At 39.1% G+C, this 17,762-nt stretch overlaps 1 pseudogene; it reads right to left on the bottom strand.

Annotated features, from left to right (window-relative positions):
* LOC129684660 (vomeronasal type-2 receptor 116-like) overlaps nucleotides 1-17,017 on the bottom strand; it is a 29,688-nt pseudogene extending 12,671 nt beyond the window's left edge.
* Between the last annotated feature and the right edge of the window lie 745 nt (nucleotides 17,018-17,762).

The following is a 17,762-nucleotide window of genomic DNA, read 5'->3' as shown; positions in this document are numbered from 1 at the left end:
AGAGAATATTTATCAGCAGTCTTGGTATTGTGTAGCAGTTCTTCTACAATTAACAGCATTAAGACACAAGATGTTTTAAAGTCAGTAAAATGAAACAACCAATCTCACTTGGAAGTTTCTTAAGTTCAGGGTGTAAAGTGATCAAAGGCTTTAGGAAGTCTCTGAAACAGGCGAAATAGACAAGAAACCTCCATCCCGACATAAATATAAGCAGGAAGAATTGCTGAGAGACACTCTAAGATGACATAAGGTGACTAGAAGAAGTAATCCAAGATGCCTGAGAAACTATGCAAGCTGTGCAGTACCCCATTTTTAAATTGGATTATTAGATTTGTTGCTTTTTAACTTCTTTAGTTCTTTTTTTTTAATTTTCTTTTTTTTTTCTTATCAGTTACATTTTATTATCTCTGTATCCCAGCCGTGTTCCGATCCCTCATTCCCTCCCAGTCCCTCCCTCCTTCCCTCAGCTCCACCTTGCCCCTATCCAAGTCCACTAATAGGGGGGACCTCCTCCCCATTCATCTGATCCTGTTTTATCAGGTATCTTCAGGACTGGCTGCAAAGCTCTCCTCTGTGGCCTAACAGGACTGCTCCTCCCTTGTGGGGTGGGGAGGCCAAAGAGCCAGTCATTGAGTTCCTGTTAGAAATAGTCCTTGTTCCCCTCACTATGGGAAACCAATTGGTTAGTGAGCTACCAGAGGCTACATCTGAGCAGAGGTTCTAGGTTACATTCATACATGGTCCTTGGTTGCATGTCAGTCTCAGAAAAGACCCTGTGCCCAGATATCTTTGGTCCTTGTAGAGCTCCTATCCTTTCCTCATCAGACTAACTCCCCTTCTTTCTTATGATTCCCTGTACTCTGCCAAAGGTTTGGTCATGAGTCTTTGCTTTGCTTTTTTTTTAGTTAGAGTCTTTCAAATGTGCTCAGTAGACTCCTGTCATATGTTCAATGGGCATCCCATCTGTCTTTCTAAACGAAGATTGATAATCTTACCCCATGTCCGCTCTCTTGATTATCTTTTTTAGGTGTGTAGATTTCATTATGTTTATCATATCTTATAGGTCTATATAAGTGAGTATATACCGTGTTTGTCTTTCTCCTTCTGGATTATTTCACTCAGGATGATCTTTTCTAGATCCCACCATTTGCCTGCAAATTTCATGATTTCCTCCCTTTTGATTGCTGAGTAGTATTCCATTGTGTAAAAATACCACAATTTCTGTACCCATTCCTCCGTTGATGGACATCTGGGTTGTTTCCAGGTTCTGGTTATTACAAATAATGCTGCTATAAACATGGTTGAGCAAATATCCCTTTTGTGTACTTGAGCAAATGTTCTGGATGTTCTCGAAATTAGCCCTCTGTCAGATATAGGGCTAGTGAAGTTCCTTTCCCAGTCTATAGGCTGATGTTTTGTACTGAGGGCAGTGTCCTTTACTTTACAGAAGCTTTTCAGTTTCATGAGGTCCCATTTATTGATTGTTGCTCTTAGAGCCTGTGCTGTTGGTGTTCTGTTCAGGAAGTTGTCTCTTTTATGCCAATGATCAAGGCACTTCCCCACTTTTTCTTCTAACTGATTAGTGTGCCTGGTTTTATGTTGAGGTTTTGATCCACTTGGACTTAAGTTTGTGAAGGGTGATAATTATGGATTCATTTGCATTTTTCTACATGTAGACATCCAGTTGGATCAGCACCATTTGTTGAAGATGCTGTTTTTTTATTCAATTGCATGGTTTTGGCTTCTTTGTCAAAAATCAAATAACCATAGGTGTGTAGGGTTATTTGTGGGTAACCTATTAATTCCATTGATCCACCATTCTGTATCTATGCCAGTACCATGCAGTTTTTATTACTATTGTTCTGTAGTACAGCTTGATATCATGGATGGAAATGCCTCCAGATGGTCTGTTGTTTTTCAGGATCATTTGGCAATTCTGGTTTTTCTTGTTTTTCCATATGAAGTTGAGATTTTTCTTCCAAGGTCTGTAAAGAATTGTGTTGGTATTTTGATGGGAATTGCATTGAATCTGTACATTGCTTTTGGCAGGAGGGCCATTTTCACTATGTTAATCCTACTGATCCATGAGCACGGGAGCTCTTTCCATCTTCTGATATCTTCTCCAATTTTTTTCTTCAGAGGCTTGATGATTTTTGTTGTTTTCATACAGGTCTTCCACTTGCTTGGTTAGAGTCACACCAAGGTACTTTATGTTATTAGTGGCTATTGTGACGGGTGTTGTTTCCCTAATTTCTTTCTCAACCCATTTGTCTTTGGAATACAGGAGGGCTTCTGATTTTTTTTGAGTTAATATTCTGTCAAGCCACTTACTGAAGGTATTAACAGCTAAAGGAGTTCTCTGGATGAATTTTTGGGGTCGCTCATGTATACAATCTTATCTGTGAATAGTGATACTTTGACTTCTTCCTTTCCGATTTGTATCCATTTGATTCCCTTTAGTTGTCTTATTGCTCTAGCTAGGACTTCAAGTACTATGTTGAAGAGATACGGAGAGAATGAGCAGCCTTGCCTTGTCCCTGATTTCAGTGGGATTGCTTTAAGTTTCTATTTATTTTGATATTGGCTATAGGCTTGCTCTATATTTTCTTTACTATGTTTAGGTATGTGCCTTGTATCCCTGATCTTTCCAAGACTTTAAACATGAATGGGGGAAGGGCCAAGATGGCAGCACCGGGAGAACACCGTGTCTGAGAAGCGGGACAACACACTCTGTGCAGCAACCAGGAGACTGAACTCTGGGCCCTAAAACAACAGCGATCGATCGTGTTTCCCAGGTGAGGGGAGGCTCCCACGATGTGGGAATCGGTTGGGTCGACTCTCAGCTGCCCAGCCAGAACCCGGAAGACAACCTGGCTAACGCGGGCTTTGGGTCTCTGGACTGGTGCCGCAAGCCTGCTTGTCCCAACCACTTTCCCAGGCTGATTGGTGGGCACAAGGGTGCCTGAGGCTGAGAGTCCCAGTCACAAAAAAAAAAAAAAAAAAACCCACGGGGAGGGAAAGTTGCCAAACTGGTCACGGGTGACCCAGTCTTTCCCTGGAAGGTCTCTCCAACCACGGCTACCTGCCACCATCACAATTGAGCTCCTGCCGTGCACGGATTTCAGCTGTGTGCCCAGCTCAAAATCCCTACTCCCTTTTCGGAGGAGGCAGGAGGCGGCCAGCAGAATCTGCCACAGACCACATTGTCTGTACCCCAACCCAAGATCGGAGCTGAGAAACCCAATCCTTTCGGGCATTCCCCCAAACGCCGCGATAAACCTGCCGCAGCAGAGCAGAAGGATAAAGAGGCGCACAGCGGCTTCACAGTGACTGAACTCCAGTGCTGCCGGACGATCCTAGCAAACAAACTACAGCTCGGGATCTGGGACTGTGGTCATTCTACACGTCCTGAGATTATCCTGGGTCCAGCACAATAAGGTCTAGCAGCAAGTTCTATCACCGGCGCCCCCCCCCCCGACCCCTGGTAGAGAAACACCGGCTCAGGGCTCAGGATCCGACTGAGAAGCCCCAACCCATGCTGGCACTCCCCTGAGAGCACCTCCATAAACTTGCCCTAGCAGAGGAGAAGGTCAGAGGGGAAGGACAGAGAGGCAGCCTGCCAAGGACACAGCACCCTCTCTCCAGCGGCCCCTAGCAGAGAAACCCAAGCTCTGGATCTGAGGACACTCAACCCTACCCGGTACTCTCTTGGGATCAGCAAACATAGATTCCACCACTAGGCTGCTTCTGGCAGAGAGATCTGGGCCCGGGACCTGGGATTGAGTACACTCATCCTAACTCTTTCCCGCGCCACCCAGGGACCAGTCAACATAACCCCTCCTGGCGGAGGGAAAGGACAAAGAGGCAGCACACAGGAAAGGTGGACACCGAGTCCTACAGCCACAGTGCCACAGAGCTGACTGTTAGCCTACCCGTGCACTTCCGCAGCAGGACCAAAACAGAGAGTAGTGAGCAAGGGGAACCCCTGTGCATTCCAACTGGTCCTGCAAGAGAGTGAGTGAGCCTTCTAGGGAGAGATTGCCCCAGACCCAGGGCCTCTCCACAGAAGCAACCAGACGAGATCCCTGCCACCCACACCCCTAGCGTGGGCATCATAGGGATTCTTGGGATAGCGACCCCAACATTGAAGCCTCTACCTTGTGGGTCCACCAGGGTAATCCAGGCAAACAATCCCTGGATCTCAGTCAGAAATGCGTAATAGTGGCTTCCAGGCCACTGCAATAGTCAGAGAATCCGCGCATGCACACTGCACCCGCTAAAAGCGCACGCGAATAGCACCAGCATCACATTCCTTACTTAAGTTTACTTTCAGCAAAACTGAAAACACAGTGCACACTCCCAAAGCAGTGAACCTCTCTCATCTTCCTGAAAAAACAGTCCAGAAAACAGAAAGAGCAGATCATAGCCCAAACTACAATCTCGAGGAACAACCAGTGAGGATTATAAATAACCAGATGGCTAGAGGCAGACATAAGAACACTCCCAACAAAAATCAGGACATAATGACCTCACCAGCAACCCCACAAAACAATGGACACTTCAATTCACTAGATATACAAGAAAACGACCTCAAAACTATGTTTCTCCAGCTATTAGAGGCCCATAAAGATGAAAAGCACAAAGCCTTCATAGAAATAGCCAAAGAAATCGAGACGAACAAAGAGGAAACAAATAGAGCTCTCAGAGAAATGACCACGAAAATTGAGGCAAACAAAGAAGAAATGAACAAAGCTCTCAAAGAAATGTCCACACAAATGAAGGCAAATAAAGAAGAAATAAACAAAGCTCTCATAGAAATACAGGCAACTATACCCACAGAAGTAGAGGCACAATTAGTGGTACATAGAGAGGAAACGGACAAAAAAATAGAAGCTATCATTGAAAAGCAGGAGTCCACATTCAAACAGATGAAGGAAATGGTGCAAGACATGAAAACAGAATTAGAATCAATAAAGAAAACACAAATAGAGAAAAACCAGGAGCTGGAGAACATAGAGAAAAGATCAGGAACTACAAAGGTAAGCATCACCAACAGAATACAAGAGATGGAAGAAAGAATCTCAGGAGCCGAAGATACACTTGCGGAAATTGACATGTCTCTCAAAGAAAAAATAAAATCTGAAAAGTTCCAAACACAGAACATCCAAGAAATCAAGGACACCATGAAAAGACAAAACCTAAGAATAATACGAGTAGAAGAAAAAGAAGACATCAGGATCAAAGGTCTGGAAAATATTTTCAAGAAAACTATAGAAGAAAACTTTCCCAACTTAAAGAAGGAGATGGCCATAAACATACAAGAGGACTACAGAACACCAAGTAGACTAGACCAGAAAAAAAATTCTTCACGTCACATCATAGTCAAAACACTGAATTTACAAAACAAAGAAAAATTTCTAAAAGCAGCAAGAGAAAAAGGCCAAGTAACATATGAAGGTAGACCTATCAGAATCACACCAGATTTCTCAACAGAAACTATGAAAGCCAGAAGGGCCTGGACAGAAATCATACAGTCCTTAAGGGACCACAGATTCCAACCCAGACTACTATACCCAGCAAAACTTTCAATCAACATAGACGGAGAATTCAAGATATTCCAAGACAAAACCAAATTTAAACAATATCTGCGTAGTAACCCAGCTCTACAGAAGTTACTAGAATGGAAACTCCAAACCAAAGAAAACAACTACATCGAAGGAAACAGAGGAAATAGATAACTACACAAGAAAAAAACCAAAAGAAGACAAGCAATGAAACTCAATGACACCACCAACACCACATCTAAAGTAAGTAACAATTGCTGGTCACTAGTTTCTATCAACATCAACGGACTCAACTCCCCAATTAAAAGACACAGACTAACAGAATGGTTGCGGAAACAGGATCCATCATTCTGTTGCATCCAAGAAACACACCTATGCAACAAAGATAAACACTACCTCAGAGTAAAGGGCTGGAAAAATGTCTTTCAAGCAAATGGTTCCAGAAAACAAGCGGGAATAGCCATCCTAATATCTAATAAAATAGACTTTCAACCCAAGTTAATCAAAAAAGATAAGGACGGCCACTATATTCTCATCAAAGGAAAAATCCACCAAGAGGACATCACAATTTTGAATATCTATGCCCCAAATACAAGAGCACCTACATTCGTAAATGAAACAATATTAAAGCTTAAATCACACATTGATCCTAAAACCCTAATAGTGGGAGACTTCAACACTCCACTCTCATCAAGGGACAGATCAACTAGACAGAAAACAAATAGGGAAATAAAAACACTTACAGAGACCCTAAATCAAATGGACCTAATAGACGTCTACAGATCTTTTCATCCAAACTCAAAAGAGTATACCTTCTTTTCAGCACCGCATGGAACCTTCTTCAAAATAGAACATATAGTTGGTCATAAGGCAAGCCTCAACAGATACAAAAAGATTGAAATAATCCCTTGTATTCTATCAGACCACCATGGACTTAAGCTGGACCTCAACAACAACAGAAATAACAAAAAGCCAACAAACACATGGAAACTGAACAACTTGTTACTCAACGACAACTGTGTTAAGGAAGAAATAAAGAAAGAAATTAAAGACTTCATAGAATTCAATGAAAATGAAGACACAACATACCCAAATTTATGGGACACATTGAAAGCAGTGCTCAGGGGAAAATTTATAGCACTAAGTGCCTGCAAGAAGAAATTCGTAACATCACATACAAACAACTTAATGGCCCAACTGAAAAACCTAGAAAAATAAGAAGCAGATACAACCAAGAGGAGCAGAAGGCTGGAAATAATCAAACTCAGGGCTGAAATCAATCAATTAGAAACAAATAAAACTATTCAAAGAATCAATGAAACAAAAAGCTGGTTCTTTGAGAAAATCAACAAGATAGACAAACCCTTAGCCAAACTAACTAAAAAGCAGAGAGAATCTATTCAAATCAACAAAATCAGAGATGAAAAGGGTGACATAACTACAGACACTGAGGAAATTCAAACAATCATTAGGTCATACTACAAAAGCCTATATGCCACAAAATTTGAAAATCTAAATGAAATGGACAATTTTCTTGATAGATTCCATCTTCCAACATTAAGTCAAGATCAGGTAGAAAGATTGAACAGCCCTATATCCCCCAAGGAAATTGAAGCAGTCATTCACAGTCTCCCCTCCAAAAAAAGCCCTGGGCCAAATGGTTTCAGCGTGGAATTCTACCAGACCTTCAAAGAAGTGCTCACACCAATTCTCCTCAAACTATTCCACAAAATAGAAACAGAAGGTACATTACCAAACTCATTCTATGAAGCAACAGTCACCCTGATACCTAAACCACACAAAGACCCAACAAAAAAAGAGAACTTCAGACCTATCTCTCTTATGAACATTGATGCAAAAATACTCAATAAAATACTTGCAAACCGAATCCAAGAACACATCAAAGATATCATCCACCAAAACCAAGTAGGCTTCATCCCAGGCATGCAAGGGTGGTTCAACATACGGAAATCCATCAATGTAATCCACCACATAAACAAACTGAAGGAGAAAAACCACATGATCATCTCCTTAGATGCCGAAAAAGCATTTGACAAAGTCCAACACCCATTCATGTTTAAAGTCTTGGAGAGATCAGGAATACAAGGCACATATCTAAACATAGTAAAGGCAATATACAGCAAGCCTATAGCCAACATCAAACTCAATGGAGAGAAACTTAAATCAATCCCACTGAAATCAGGGACAAGACAAGGCTGCCCACTCTCTCCCTACCTCTTCAACATAGTACTTGAAGTCCTAGCTAGAGCAATAAGACAACTAAAGGACATCAAGGGGATACAAATCGGAAAGGAAGAGGTCAAAGTGTCACTATTCGCAGATGATATGATAGTATATATGAGTGACCCCCAAAATTCAACCAGAGAACTCCTCCAGCTGATAAACACCTTCAGCAAAGTGGCAGGATACAAAATCAACTCAATCAGAAGCCCTCCTGTATACCAAAGACAAAAGGGCCGAGAAAGAAATTAGGGAAACAACACCCTTCACAATAGCCACTAATAACATGAAGTACCTTGGGGTGACTCTAACCAAGCAAGTGAAAGACCTGTTTGAGAAAAACTTCAAGTCTTTGAAGAAAGAAATTGAAGAAGATCTCAGAAGATGGAAAGATCTCCCGTGCTCATGGATTGGTAGGATTAACATTGTGAAAATGGCCATCCTGCCAAAAGCAATCTACAGATTCAATGCAATTCCCATCAAAATACCAACTCAATTCTTTACAGACCTTGAAAAAAAGATTCTCAGCTTCATATGGAGAAACAAAAAACCCAGAATCTCCAAAACAATCCTGTGCAACAACAGATCATCTGGAGGTATCTCCATCCCCGATCTCAAGTTGTACTACAGAGCAATAGTAACAAAAACTGCATGGTATTGGCATAAAAACAGAAAGGAGGATCAATGGAACCACATACAAGACCCAGAAATAAACCCACACACCTATGAATACTCTATTTTTGACAAAGAAGCCAAAACCATTCAATGGAAAAAAGATAGCATCTTCAACAAATGGTGCTGGTCCAACTGGATGTCTACATGCAGAAAAATGAAAATAGATCTATATTTATCACCCTGTACAAAACTAAAGTCCAAGTGGATCAAAGACCTCAACATAAAACCAGATACTCTAAATCTGTTAGAAGAAAAAGTGGGGAACAGTCAAGAATTCATTGGCACAGGAGACAACTTCCTGAACAGAACACCAACAGCACAGGCTCTAAGAGCAACAATCAATAAATGGGACCTCATGAAACTGAAAAGCTTCTGTAAAGCAAAGGACATCGTCATCAAAAAAAAAAAAATGACTGCCTACAGATTGGGAAAGAATCTTCACTAAACCTTTATCTGACAGAGGACTCATATCCAGTATATACAAAGAACTAAGGAAGCTGAAAAGCAGCAAACCAAGTAATCCAATTAAAAAATGGGAAACAGAGCTAAACAGAGAATTCTCGACAGAGGAATATCGAATGGCAGAGAAACACTTAAAGAAATGCTCAACCTCATTAGCCATCAGGGAAATGCAAATCAAAACGACCCTGAGATATCACCTTACACCCATCAGAATGGCCAAGATGAAAAACTCAAGGGACAACACATGCTGGATAGGTTGTGGAGAAAGGGGAACCCTCCTCCACTGCTGGTGAGAATGTAAACTGATACAACCATTTTGGAATGTAAACTGATACAACCATATCTGGCACTTTCTAAGACAATTAGGAATAGTGCTTCCTCAAGACCCAGCTATACCACTGCTAGGTATATACCCAAAGTTTGCTCAAGTACACAAAAGGGATATTTGCTCAACCATGTTTATAGCAGCTTTATTTGTAATAGCCAGAACCTGGAAACAACCCAGATGTCCATCAACGGAGGAATGGGTACAGAAATTGTGGTATTTTTACACAATGGAATACTACTCAGCAATCAAAAGGGAGGAAATCATGAAATTTGCAGGCAAATGGTGGGATCTAGAAAAGATCATCCTGAGTGAAATAATCCAGAAGGAGAAAGACAAACACGGTATATACTCACTTATATAGACCTATAAGATATGATAAACATAATGAAATCTACACACCTAAAAAAGATAATCAAGAGAGCGGACATGGGGTAAGATTATCAATCTTCGTTTAGAAAGACAGATGGGATGCCCATTGAACATATGACAGGAGTCTACTGAGCACATTTGAAAGACTCTAACTAAAAAAAAGCAAAGCAAAGACTCATGACCAAACCTTTGGCAGAGTACAGGGAATCATAAGAAAGAAGGGGAGTTAGTCTGATGAGGAAAGGATAGGAGCTCTACAAGGACCAAATATATCTGGGCACAGGGTCTTTTCTGAGACTGACATGCAACCAAGGACCATGTATGAATGTAACCTAGAACCTCTGCTCAGATGTAGCCTCTGGTAGCTCACTAACCAATTGGTTTCCCATAGTGAGGGGAACAAGGACTATTTCTAACAGGAACTCAATGACTGGCTCTTTGGCCTCCCCACCCCCCAAGGGAGGAGCAGTCCTGTTAGGCCACAGAGGAGAGCTTTGCAGCCAGTCCTGAAGATACCTGATAAAACAGGATCAGATGAATGGGGAGGAGGTTCCCCCCATCAGTGGACTTGGATAGGGGCACGGTGGAGATGAGGGAGGGAGGGAGGGAGGGAGGGGCCGGGAGGGAATGAGGGATCGGGACACGGCTGGGATACAGAGTTAATAAAACATAACTGATAAGAAAAAAATAAAATTCAAAAAAAAATAAATTGTAAAATTCATTATAAAAAAAAACATGAATGGGTGTTTGATTTTGTCAAATGCTTTTCTGCATCTAAGGAGATTATCATGTGGCTTTTTTCCTTCAGTTTGTTTATATGGTAGATTACATGGATTGATTTCCATTTGTTGAACCACTCCTGCATGCCTGGGATGAAGCTTACTTGGTCATGGTGGATGATGTGTTCTTGGATTCAGTTTGCCAGTATTTTATAGAGTATTTTGCATCAATGTTCATAACGGAGATAGGTCTGAAGTTTTCCTTTTTTGTTGGGTGTTTGTGTGGTATAGGTATCAAGGTGACTATGGCTTCATAGAATGAGTTTGGTAATGTTCCTTCTGTTTCTATTTTGTGGAATAATTTGAAGAGGATTGGATTTATCTCTTCTTAGTGGGTCTGGTAGAATTCTGCGCTGAAATCATCTGGCCCTGGGCTTTTTTTTGGAAGGGAGACTTTTGAGGACTGCTCTATTTCCATGGGGGATACAGGACTATTCAATCTTTCTACCTGATGTTGATTTACTTTTGGTTAATGGAATCTATTAAGAAAATTGTCCATTTCATTTAGATTTTCAAATTTTGTGGAATATAGGCTTTTGTAGTAAGATTTAATGATTGTTTGGATTTCCTCAGTGTCTGTTGTTATGTCCTCCTTTTCATTTCTGATTTTGCTGATTTGGTTAGTTTCTCTGCCTTTTAGTTAGTTTGGCTAAGGGTTTGTCGATCTTCTTGATTTTTCTCAAAGAACCAGTTTTTGGTTTCATTGATTATTTGAATTGTTTTGTTTCTAATTCATTTATTTCAGCTCTGAGTTTGATTTTTTCAAATTGTCTATTCCCTTTGGGTGTGTCTGCTTTCTCTTTTTTTAGGACTTTTAGGTGTACCATTAAGTTGCTTGAATGAGAAGCAAAGTCTCAGACTTCTTCCTGGAGGCACTTAGTGCTATGAACTTTCCTCTTAACATTGCTTTTATTGTGTTTCATAAGTTTGGGTAAGTTGTGCATCCATTTTCATAGAATTTTAGGAAGTTTCTAATTTCTATTTCATTTCTTCCCTAACCATGCTATCACTGAGTAGAGTTTAGTTTCCATGTGTATGTAGACTTTTTGTTTTTTTCTGTTGTTGCGGTCTAGTTTTAGGTCATGGTTGTCTGATAAGATACAAGGGATTATTTCAGTCTTCTTGTATGTTTTGAGGCTTGCTTTGTGCCTGAATACATGGTGAATTCACATGTTATTCACAAGTTATGCTCTTTTGAGTAGGGTGAAAAGTTCTGTAGACATCTATTAGGTCATTTGATTTAGGACCTCTGTGTCATTATTTCTCTATTTAGCTTCTGTCTAGATGATCTGTCCCTTGGTGAGAGTGGAGTGTTGAAATCTCCCACTATTAAGGTGTTGAGATCGGTGTGTAATAAGCTTTAATAACATTTCATTTACAAATGTAGGTGCTCTTGTATTTGGGGCATAGATGGTTAGGATTGTGATGTCCTCCTGGTGGACTTTCCCTTTCATGAGAATGAAGTGGCCCTCCTCTTTTTTGATTACTTTTGGTTGAAAGTATTTTATTAGATATTATAGTAGCTACTCCAGCTTGTTTTCTGGGTCCATTTGCTTGAAAAACATTTTTCCAGCTCTTTACTCTGAGTTAGTGTTTATCTTTTTAGCAGGTTTGTTTCTTGGATGTAGCAGAATGTTGGATCCTGTTTCCACAACCATTCTCTGTTAGCCTGTATCTTTTTATTGGAGAGTTGACCAATGAATGTTAGTTCCTTTTATTGTGGAGTTGGTGGTGTTACTGTGTTTCAAAGCTTGTTTTTTCTTTTTGTGAAGTTATATCTATATCCTGTGTTTTCTTTGGTGTAGTTGCTTTCATTTGGTGTAGTTGTTTTCCTTTTAGTATCTTCTGTAGAGCTGGGTTGCTGTGCAAATGTTTTAAGTTTAGTTTAATTATGGAATACTTTGTTTTCTCCATTTATGTTGATTGAAAGCTTTTCTGGGTATAGGTGTCTGGGTTGGCATCTGTGTTCTGTTAGAGTCTGCATGACATCTGCCCTCTGGCTTTCATAGTTTTGGTTGAGAAGACTGGTGTGATTCTGATAGGTGTACCTTTATATGTTACTTGTCCTTTTTCCCTTGCTCTTTTTAACATTTTTTTTTCCCTGTTCTGTAGATTTTGTGTTTTGACATGAGAATTTTCTTTTCTGGTCTAGTCTATCTGGTGTTCTGCAGGCCTCTTGTATGTTTATGGACATCTCTTTAAGTTGGGAGATTTTTTTCTTCTATGATTTTCTTGGAAACATTTTCTGGACCTTGGAGCCTGGAATTTTCTTTTGTGTTTATTCCTATTATTCTTAGATTTCATCTTTTCATGGCGTCCTTGATTTCTTGGATATTTTTTGTTTGGAACTTTTACCATTTTACTTTTTCTTTCAGATTTGTATCAATTTCTGCAATTGTATCTTCTCTCTTCCATCTCTTGTATTGTGTTGGTGATGCTTACCTTTGTGGTTCTTGATCTCTTCTCTAAATTCTCCAGCTCCAGATTTTCTCTGTTCGTGTTTTCTTTATTGATTCTAATTCTGTTTACATGAAAGATCTATTTATTTTAAAAATTTATTTATTATGTATAGTGTTTTGTGTGTGTGCCTGAATGCTAGGAAAGGGCACCAGGTCTCATTATAGATTATTGAGCCACCATGTGGTTGCTGGGAATTGAACTCAAGACCTTTGGAAGAGCAGCCAGTGCTCTTTACCTCTGAGCCATATCTCCATCCACCTTGTCTAATCATTTATAACTGGGTACTGTATTTATGTAATGTCTACCTTTTATCCTATAAACCTCTACTGACACATACTTATCTAACATTAAATAGCTATTCTTTATTAGGTATTTTTGAACATATACATATATATTTATTAATAACTCTGATTCCATTTATTTTGGGTTATTAATAAACACATAGTTGTACAATGATTAAGACAGAGGTCATTGATTTTTAAAGAAAGTTGGAGCTATTAGAGTTGAGAGTAAGAAATGAAAATTATATATCTTTTAAATTTTAATAGTTTTTATTTATTACAATTTATTCACTTTGTATCCCAGCTGTAGCCCCCACCCTTGTCCCCTTGCAATCCTGCCCTCTATCCCTCCTGCCCTCTCTAATCTCTTCCCACGCCCCTTCCCCAGTCCACTGATAGGGGAGGTCATTCTCTCCTTCCATCTGGCCCTAGCCTATCAGGGCTTATCAGGAGTGGCTGCATTTTCTTCCTCTGTGGCCTGGTAAGGATGATCCCCCCTAAATATCTCTTCTTTAATGATATTTGGCATATATTTGGCATATAAATGTTTATATATATATAAACATTTGGTATACAATGTAAGAAGTTGGAAGGATATGTGATATAGCTCTAAGTGAATTATTAAATTTTCATAAATATCTCAAGTAATAACTTCTTTATATAAATTTTGCTATTGAAAAAAACAAGAACAAAAGAAATCCTAAAGCACGTGTATTTAGGATTTAGTGCATTGATATTCTTATGGCAGTGGTGCTGACAATAATGATGAGGGGTGGGAAACTATTACTGTTTTAATATCATTGCTGAATATATGAATATATTGACCTTGACTCTAGTTCGGAGAAAAGGAAGGTTAGTAAGGTCAGGAGTTGTAGATCTCTTTAGACTTAGTTCCTTGGGGGTGATTCTACTGTTCATCATTAGTATTCCTGCAGTTTAGAGCAGTTCAAACAGATCAACAGCAAACATCAACAGTGGAACAAAGCAGCAGCAGCCTGCTTGAAGCATTTTCTATATTGTTTCTCTCTAGGAACATCTTGAAGCATCCTCTCTTTCTCTCTCTCTCTCTCTGTCTTTCTCTGAACTTCTATTTATAACCTCTCAGTGTCTGCACAAAGATGTTATGCAGCTGGCAAAAGACAAGCCCCTGGGCCCCCAGCACAAGACAGTTTCCAGCTGAGAAAGATCATAAACCTTCTCATGAGGCTGTTATGAGCTGTGGAAAAAAGTAAAAGTATTCCTACATTCCACATTTAGAATTACAATTAAAACATATTTACATAATATAACTGAGGTTTTTAAGGAAATCAAAGCTTGTTTGCATCAGTATAGAATGTTGGTGCCTCTGGAATTGATGCTCCTTTAACAACACATGAAAGAATCCAATTAGTTTCTTTTTATAAACTGTATACATTTGCTTTTTGGATATTTGTTATTAATTTCTCCCAAGTAGTTAGTACAAGATCTACAAGCTCTTTTCCGATTTTCATTTTGATTACCCATAATGACATAATCTCAGTATTAGCAAGAGACACGACAATTTAGGCTAGATCTGTTCCTCACAAGTGATGTAGTCTTATTCTACCTATTACAATTAATTCAGAAATCTTTTCTATGTATGTATTCATTTTTTCACTTTTGCTCATGTGCTATGAAATCCATGCCATAATACTATCTTCCCTTTGTATGATTAGACCAATACGAGAATGAATGGAAAGCAAAATGACCAAAATACTATCATGTTTATGATGAATTCCATTCACATAAGCATTTTGCAGTCTTTGTTTTACTGGAATTTACTCTTTCCGTTTTAGTTGTTAGACATCTTAAACTGTTTAAATCTGAATCTCCTTTTAATATCTAGAATAAATTACTTAACTCATAAGTACTTAATCGATTATAGGCATCAGCCAGTTACTATCTCACATAGATTTTTGAAAATCATTGAGTTTGCAACTGGTATTTACAGGTCTGTGCCGTTTGTCTGTGCTTTTCATGATTGAATTTTTGTTGACTTATTACCCAAATATCTAACTAAATCTCCTGTTTCTATTTTTTCTGGAGCAATATGTAACCCCAGATGGAAGAATTTTTTTTTCTATTTTTTGTAATCATTTTCTCTAAAATATCTGCATCAGAATCAGCCAACAAAATATCATCAGTAATGATAAATGATAGACTGAGGAAACTAGCTACAAATTATTTCTAAAGGTTGTTGCACAAAATATTGACATAATGGACTATTTAACAATTCCTGGAAGTACCTTCCAATGGTATCTCTTTATTGGACTGCTGTTCAGAATATGCAATGAGAAAACAAACCTTTCCATAGCATGCTCAGGCAAAGGTATTGTGAAAAAGCAATTGTTTAAGTCAATTATTATTACAGGCCACAATGTAGGTAAAAAAGAAGGTTAAGAAGTCCAGGTTGTAAAGGACATATTAGATGATTTACTATATTAACTGCTCTGAAATCCAGTATCATCCCCCATTTTCCTTATTTATTTCTTACAACAAACACAGGGGAATTCCATAGGATGGTAGACTTTTCTGTATGGTGAGCCTCCAGCAGCTCCTGTACCAGTTGTTTAAGTGCTTGTATTTTTTTTTCTGCTCCTGCCACATAGGACTGCTTGATATCTATTTTAAGGGTGGGACTGTTGGTACTTCACGAATGACCCCTTATATATTTGAAAACTCAGTGCCTGTGATATCTTGTGTTTGGTCAATGGGCACAGCTTATGTTTGTTCTTAGTTACACATATTAATACCTTCCCCAGGAGCATCCAACATTTCACCTCTAATTACACCATTGGCTGTCTCTGGGATTGCTGGAATATTATTTTCAGTACCCCATTGTTGTAAAAGATCCCTTCCCCATAAATTTATGAGTATGTCAGCCACATAGTGTCTCAGCTTTCCTGTTTGCTCTTCTGGTCCCATATATTTAATCCATCAGACACTTTATCTTATTTGTGATAATTTACCAATTCCTATAAACTGTCTGTAAACCTTCTGATGTGGCCATTCTGGATTCTAAGATTTGTGGGAAAGGATACTGACATCAGCTCCTGTATCTACCAAACCTTCTATTTAAACATCATTCATTGTAATATTAATTTGGGTTTCTGATCATTAACCACTACTTGCCAGAACACATGTTTTCCATCACTCCCAAATACCACTGTTCTTTCTACTGGAGTGGCTTTGTCCTTGTTGTAAGGAAACAGTAACAGCTGAGCAAGTCTATCCCTTGTATTATGTTGCATCTTCTTTTTTACTTAAGCCATGACTTTAATTTCTTCCTTGAAATCCTCGTCTATAATCCTGGGATGCACAATAAATCCTTGAGAGGTTAATAGATTTCTTTCCAAAACTATTCCTACTGTCTTTGAAGGTAAAAGACCATAAACGTCAGTGGTTATTTTATAACATTTAACTATGGGGGATATGTTTATCTGTGGTCAGATCCAAAGCTGCATTGTGTGCATAAGATCAGTAGTGTGCATAAGATCAGCAATAGTTAGTTTTGGTTTTCCTGCTTGCTTGTTACCTCTTGGCTGACCAAAGGTAAGGGGGCTTGTAACTTCTGCTGCAAGGAGTGAGCTGACAGGCCCTTCCATTCATTTCCAGAGGGCAAGAGGTTACCTTATATGTCTCTCCTGGATCTGAAATTCCTAGTTCAATGTTTTCACTTTCTACAGGGGTTACAAAACCCTGAAAGCCTTTGCATTCCATTACAGCCAGAATCTGCTTGTATTCTACTACAAATACCAATTTATCTTGGGTTAGTGCACCTGCTATCTTGAGCTTTGACGTTTTTAACCTTACAATTTCTTTATAAATGAACACATTCATCACAAAGTATCAGGTATGTTGATATCTGAGACCTCTAGATATGACTTGTGCTATGCTATTGACATGATGCTTCTGAGAGCCAGCATAAGCTTACCCATTCACCTATTAGGGCTGACCATGCTTTTAATGGTCTAATTACTCTCTGACATTCAGTATTTTCATTCTTAAGTGACAAGGTCTCTATCAACACCTAAATGGCATCAGGGTTTTATATGACTTTATTTAGAGCTAAAGCCAAGCTCTGTAAGAAGTTTGTGAGGGCTTTGTAGGATCCTTGTATTATCTCAATCTTTCCCCAGGCTCTTCAATCATATCCCAAGCATTGCTCTATAACCACATCATCAGATCAAATTTGTTCTTATGGGTCATCACTAAGCAACTGATTTTCAACAACATTTATCCCCCTTCCTATATTTATTTGTCCTATTAGCCTGGCTTTGTCCCTCAACTGTGATAACCACTGTAATTGCTGACCAGCTTCTAGCACAGCTTACACTAATCTCTTCTAATATTGGGGAATAATTCTATTTTGCATAGACCAGTTACTTAGTATTTGTCCAATGAATGGGAAATATATTCTGTAGGACACAACAGACTCATAAATAACTTCAAATCAGACATTTCTGTTGGTATAATGTTCTTTTGGAATGTACACAATTTACCCTTGTTCATTCAAATGCTGATTTCTCTACCCCACTATCTGGTTTCAATCTGGCCATTGCATTCTAAGCATCACCTGTGCCAA

The sequence above is a fragment of the Psammomys obesus genome, unplaced genomic scaffold, assembly GCF_907164565.1.
Source record: "Psammomys obesus unplaced genomic scaffold, mPsaObe1.curated_primary_1811, whole genome shotgun sequence".
In the NCBI taxonomy this organism is placed as follows: domain Eukaryota; kingdom Metazoa; phylum Chordata; class Mammalia; order Rodentia; family Muridae; genus Psammomys; species Psammomys obesus.
Note: the sequence above shows the minus strand (reverse complement) of the source record. Positions and strands in the feature narration are given on the sequence as shown.